Source organism: Tauraco erythrolophus, chromosome 22, assembly GCF_009769465.1.
Source record: "Tauraco erythrolophus isolate bTauEry1 chromosome 22, bTauEry1.pri, whole genome shotgun sequence".
Taxonomy (NCBI): domain Eukaryota; kingdom Metazoa; phylum Chordata; class Aves; order Musophagiformes; family Musophagidae; genus Tauraco; species Tauraco erythrolophus.
In genome coordinates, this window is record NC_141486.1 from 10,776,936 (window position 1) to 10,782,935 (window position 6,000).

Consider the following 6,000-nt stretch of genomic DNA (forward strand, 5'->3'; position numbering starts at 1 on the left):
AGCCGCCGGGTTTCGTTCCCGCGGCGGGGCCGTCCTGCCCCGCGCTGCGCCGGGCTCCGCTGGGAGCGGACGCGGTCCCTCTCCGTGGCCTGGCAGTGTCGGTTGTTGCCTGTTGCTTCCAGGTGGATCCTAAAAGGTGACAGTTCATCGCGTCCAGGCATTTTAATTGATTTATGTACCGTAGCCTCGGTGTTTCTCTTTTTTTTTTTTTTTTCCCCTCCAATTCTCTTGGCAAGGATATGTTTGTTTCACTTAAAAACATCCCCAGAAGATTATTTTTACGGGCCGATTGCGTCAGAGATGGAAATTAAGTATCAACGAACAGACTGAGCTAAGTTGGTTTAAAAATACACATCAGAAAAGTTAAGTGAAGATCGAGCTGGTAGAAGTAGACTGTGGTCGGTGTAGTTTGCTTGTTGAAGGCATTTCGGGGTGAGGAGGAAAAATACTCAGGAGAGGTTTGGAGAGAGGGAAAAGAACACGTGAGAGGTTTGGAGAGAGGAAAAAGATCGTGTTTGTTTCTTAGATACAAGTTGGAGGTCAAGTACTGCTTACCTGTATTGTTATACAGATACAGCTTGAGCTATGTTCCTGATTTTATTCTACTTACGGGTTTTGTTCAAGCACAACTTGATGGGATTTATGAGATTTTTGGCTACTTTATTAGCAAATGCATAACTGCATCGACTTCCACGTTGCTGATTAAATTACAGAAACACTGTTCTTTTTAAAGGCCTCTACTTAACATTGAAAGGTCAAGGACCTGAGCAAACTTAGTTTTGTGTACACAGTAAGCAAATTAACAAATGGAGCTTGGCATAGGGGCTTCCTTTCGTTTTCCAGATCCAAGTGCAGACAGCTTTTAGTAGCACGCACTGAATGTAACTCTCCTTTTTTCAGTTCTTCCATAGCGTATTTTTAAAGTGCTACGTTTGTCTGGTAAGCATAACTCTCTGTTTGCATCCTAATGAGAGAGGAACTCTGGCAGTGTATAAAGCATCCTTTTCAGAGTTTGTTTAGGCTCTGGCTGCACGGTCTGTATCCCTGCGTTGTGTCCTGCGCGTCCCAGCTCCCCTGTGCAGGCAGCGCATGGATGTGCCCGATGCTGACGGAGCGTCAGCGGCGGAGCGTGGATGAACCAGCCGTTGGTAGTTAATTCATTCCAGCGACGTTCTTGTGATGAGCTAGCTAAGGCAGCGTCAGCATTTCTTTTATAAACCGTGGTTTCCCAGGACCTGCTGCATGTTTCTAGGCTTGGGGAATTTGCTTAGTACAAGAGCCTAAAATGAGTGTTGTCCTCTGAGCAGATAGCTCAAATTAAGATTAAAAGCAAAATTATGTTGGCGATAATTACGAATCTGTTAAGGATTGTTAAGAAAGATTGCGTTAGCTTAACTCTTGTGTTTTGTCTGATTCCTGGTTTTGCATACAATGGCTAATGATTCACTCAGCTTCCTGAGACCCGCGCTTCTCCGCTCTTGAGAAGAGGAGGGGGGTCAAATTTGAGGTGGCGTTATCTCCAAATAATGATATCGTTTTTTCTATCTGGCTCTTGAGGTTAGTGGGAACATCTGTGGCTGTCAGTGTGTTTTAAAACGGATAGAATAGTTAATATTGTAGTTGCTATTTTTTATTAATTACTCTCCTTAGTCATCTTAAATCTTTGTTTTCACATGCAGTACTGCACTAGCTTTCTTGCTCTGAGTGTAAAATACTTCTCATTGCTTTTGAGAATGTTTTGCATAGAGAAGGTGGATAAAGATCAAATATCTGATTATACAGACTAATCATGTGATATTTGAGAAGAAAAGGATTGATCTTTCTGGTATGCTTTTTTTTCCCAAAGCTGCAATAAAATACAGGTGATGTGTATGTGCTCAGAAAAAGTCAAACCACAGCTTCTTTCCCCCGTGTCTGTCAGTGTGACATCACTTTTGGTCTTACGTTTCTTATGCTGCTCAGACTGAAACACCTGGCGAGACCGCCTGTAACGACGGTATGGTGCTGTAGTGTTTTCCAAGCTTTTTTCAGGACTCTCTGTGTATTTGTAAAGCAATAAATGTACACTATTTGATTTGTGAAGGTAAAAAAATCGCAGACGTCAAAGGCTATAAAGAGCTAAGAATCCTCAAAAATGCTGGCTTATTTGTCATAAAACAGCTTTGCAAAGTACATCGTAAAGCTTCTGAACTCTGCTACAAATTACTCTTTTCACCTGCACTAAGGTGCTAGTGATGAAAACCAGGAAACTAGACCTTCCTCTGTTTGAATTGAACCATACTGGATATTATTGTTAAGTTATGTGTAAAGTCAGAGGAATAGAAACAGAAAAGATGTTGTTTTCAGTGAATCAGTTTGCATTGAACCAGTCACCTCACTGTCTTGGCTGCATGCTACCTCCTTGTTTTCCATATTTTTTAACATTATACTTAGAGGTTTTATATTTTGGGGGATAGAGGTTTATTTTGCATGCCAAGCTTTCTGACTTTGCTGTTCAAGGTAGCTTCTTGAATTATAATAGTCTTCTGTAATTTAGTTCATATTGCTGTATTGTTCTTCTGTATCTGGTGTGTTGTTCATCAAATATACTGTGACTTTGTTGAAACACTATAGGAACTGCAGCTGAAGTACAAACATTGAGAAAGATATGAAGGAAGAAAAAAAATTCCCTTTTCCTCTGTACTTTGCATACCTGTTCTCACGCTTATTCTCTTTTCTGCCCTGAAAACCCAGAACTTGAGTGTATTTTATGTTGTATTCCCCTCTAAATTCAGTGCTAAGGGTGCTACATATGCTGTTGACTTCACGGTAGCTGCTATTTTGAACAGTCTAAGAAGTTCACAGCTGAAACATTGATTTTTCTGCTCAGCTTCTGGCTTTTTGTTGGCTGTGGATGTTCTAACCACTGGAAAACCGGTGCCCCTTGGAAATGGGGTGAGACCAGCCATAGTTAGGAGTGCCTTGCTTCACTTGTTGTGTGTGTCTCAAGGTGGCATTCGAGCCTCAGTCTTTTACAGTAATGTAAAATGGAAAGCGTTCTGGTTTTATATACTGTTTGCTTTAAGTTCTTTTTATTTATTTATTTCTAATTTATTCTGGCAGAACTTACAAGGAAAATTTTTGTCACAAGTTGCAGGTCAGGTGTCAGATACTTGGGAGAGAACGGAGAAGTAAAGGATAAATATTTTATAAATCCGTGTGACTAATCTTGAACTGTGATAGGTTTGTTTTCCGGTTGTTTGAGATTTTAACATGGTGAACGGTGTCTTTGCTGTTGCACGTTATCTTAAATAGAGTGAGTAAGGCAGTTTGCTACTGTTTGATTGCTTTAAAGATAAACAAGAACATTTTTTAAAAGCTAGTTTGATTCTTGGACTCTCATTGTAGCAGTGTGTAACAACAGCAAGGATAGAGCGAAGGTGAATTGCGTTGAGGATTAGAATTTTAAATAAAGTTGAAAGCGGTGACCCAAGAGCCAGCTGCATTGCCTTCCTCGTTTAAGTTTCTTTCCTTGTAAGGGATGAGACATTGGCTTCTCCTGAGAAACATGAAAACTTGAGACCTGTGCTTGGCTGCGGACTTTTCTCCTCCCTCTCTAAACCACGAGAGCAGCAAGCTTCAGTTCTCAGACAAGCTGCAGGTATTGCTAAGGAGCACTGTCACCGCTGGAGTTCCTTCTTGCATTTTGGTTCCAGAGGAGTCATAAGCCTGTGCCACACGTAATTGCTCTGCTGGCCTTTGATGTGTGCCCTCCCAGCCTGTGTTTTAATAAGCTCATAGGCCTTCTGCTGTTGATTCTGCTGTTGTGCGTTTTCTGATTCAGGTAAAATGATCCGTGCAGTAATCTGCACGGAACAGAGGAAATAAAATGTGTGCAAAGCCAAGTATGGGAATGTGGAAATTTTGGTTCACTTCAGGCAGTTTTTTAGCGTTTTTAGTATTTTAAGACTGTGCTTTTGCACTTGGACTATTTGAGCATTAATCTCAAATCAATTAGTCTGCAATCTTCTGTGGCTGATTGCGGCGCGGTTGGGTAATTGAGCCTGGCTCGCTTATACATCACTCATAAACAAAAGCTCTTTACAGAATCTCCTACATTGTCCCCTTTCCTGTGCTCACTTGTCTTGTGTAATTTCAGTAAGGCTTTTGCTCAATGTAAGGTTGGCAAAGTTGGGCTAATTGAGACCTTCTGCTGTTGCAATTCTGTATTGTGAAACTGCTGCAGGGGTTCAGCTGAGCCAGCTGTGCTCCAGGATCAAGTGTGTGTCTGTTTACACTGCGCCGCTAAAAAAAGGAGCATGCCAAACCACGGTATGCTTTTTCATTAATTGAAGGTAATGTTGGTGAAAGGTGTCCGATTGAAAGACTTTGGAAATAGGTGAAATTAACATTTCAAGACAGATGCACTATACCCAAATAAATTGCTAAATTGATCCTTGCCTAGATGATCTTTACAGCTGCTTGTGATCAAAGCCCGCTTTTCTGCTCATACTGTCTTAGTGTGGCAGGTGAGTTTGCACTGTTTGACTGAAAACAGTAAAAGCCAAAGGGATAGTAAGTGTTTGAAGCTTATTTTAAGTCAGTATTTCAATATATTTGATTTAGTTATTTCCAGATGATCTGCGTATTATGTAGATGATGCAGTAGGGAACTGTTGTGATTTAACCCAGCTGGCCTTTTTTTTTTTTTTTGTAGATAAGAACAATTTAATAATTAAAATAAAATTAAAAGTAGTTATGATAAAATAATAATAAAATTATAAAAATATAAGCTATAAAAATGGTAATAATATATACAAAGAAGTGATGCACACTGTAATTGCTCACTACCCACTGACTAGTACCCGGCCTGGGCCAGCTAGCAATCCCGAAACAGAGAAGTCCCAAAACCACAATCCCAGAAGAGTAAGAGCCCCAAAGAGAGATCCAAAGAGGGCAAGAGAGCGCTTCCCAGCCAACCCTCATCTATATCCTGGGCATGACGTTGCAAGTTATGGAATATTCCATTGGCCAATTTGGGCCTCCATCCTAAATCCGAGCTCAAGTCATAAACTAGGAGTTACGCATCCTTTGTTCCGGCCTTGCTCCCCGCAGCTTGTTGAGTACCTGCACGCTGGCAAAATGAGAAGCTGAAAAGTCCTTGATGTCATGGCAGCAGCTATTAACATCAGTGTGTTATCAACGTTTTTCTCGTACCAAATCCCATACTAAATCCAAACGCAGTGCTATTCTAGCTACTAAAAAGAAAACTAACTCTATCCCAGCCAAAACCAGGACATGAACGTCCATAGAAATGTTTTAATATGAATTCTTTAAACAAAAGCATCTTTTAAAATGAGAACTTTACCCTACCTTTAAGGTACATGTGAGTAATACCAGATAGGCACATACGGTAGGTAAAAATTTACCATGTATCTCAATTTCTCAGCTGCTAATTCTCATTGAAAGTCAGTGGATCTTAAAATTTTTTTTGAAAAGGATATCCAAATATCTTACATGCTTTTGAAAACAAACTCCAATAATCATAAGTATGTTGTAATTCATGAGCAACCCACATCCCTTCTTCCTCTTAATGCACTGCCTCAGTTGTCCAGTGAAACACGTTTCAGGACCATGAGGTGACTTGGTCCGGAAAGTAATCAGGTTAAAAACAACCCAGAGGAAAAAAAAAAATTGTTGTCCGCCTGGCAGATTTTCAAGTCATACTGGTGGCTGTGGAGAGAGAGGTTTCGATGGAAATAAAAGCAGGCTTTGCTATTTTTGGTGCATTGTTCTTGGTTCAGCCGTGAGCCGGGCGTGTGGGTATGGCAGGTTTCTCCGCTGTTGGGCTGCTCCGTTGGAAGCCAGGTTGGGACAGTGCTTCACTGAACGGAAGACAACTTGAGGCTGAAAAAGCACTTGGGTTTGGTCATGCTTGGGAGTATGTAAAGACCCAAGCCATTGTGATAAGGGTATATTTGGGTTTCTGGGAAATTTAATGACTCATTTTTATCACAGCAGT

At 40.9% G+C, this 6,000-nt stretch overlaps 1 protein-coding gene across 4 annotated transcripts in view; it reads left to right on the forward strand.

Moving 5' to 3' along the window:
* RABGAP1 (RAB GTPase activating protein 1) overlaps nt 1-6,000 on the forward strand; it is a 72,560-nt gene that overhangs the window by 536 nt on the left and 66,024 nt on the right. The gene's annotated exons all lie outside the window — the stretch shown is intronic.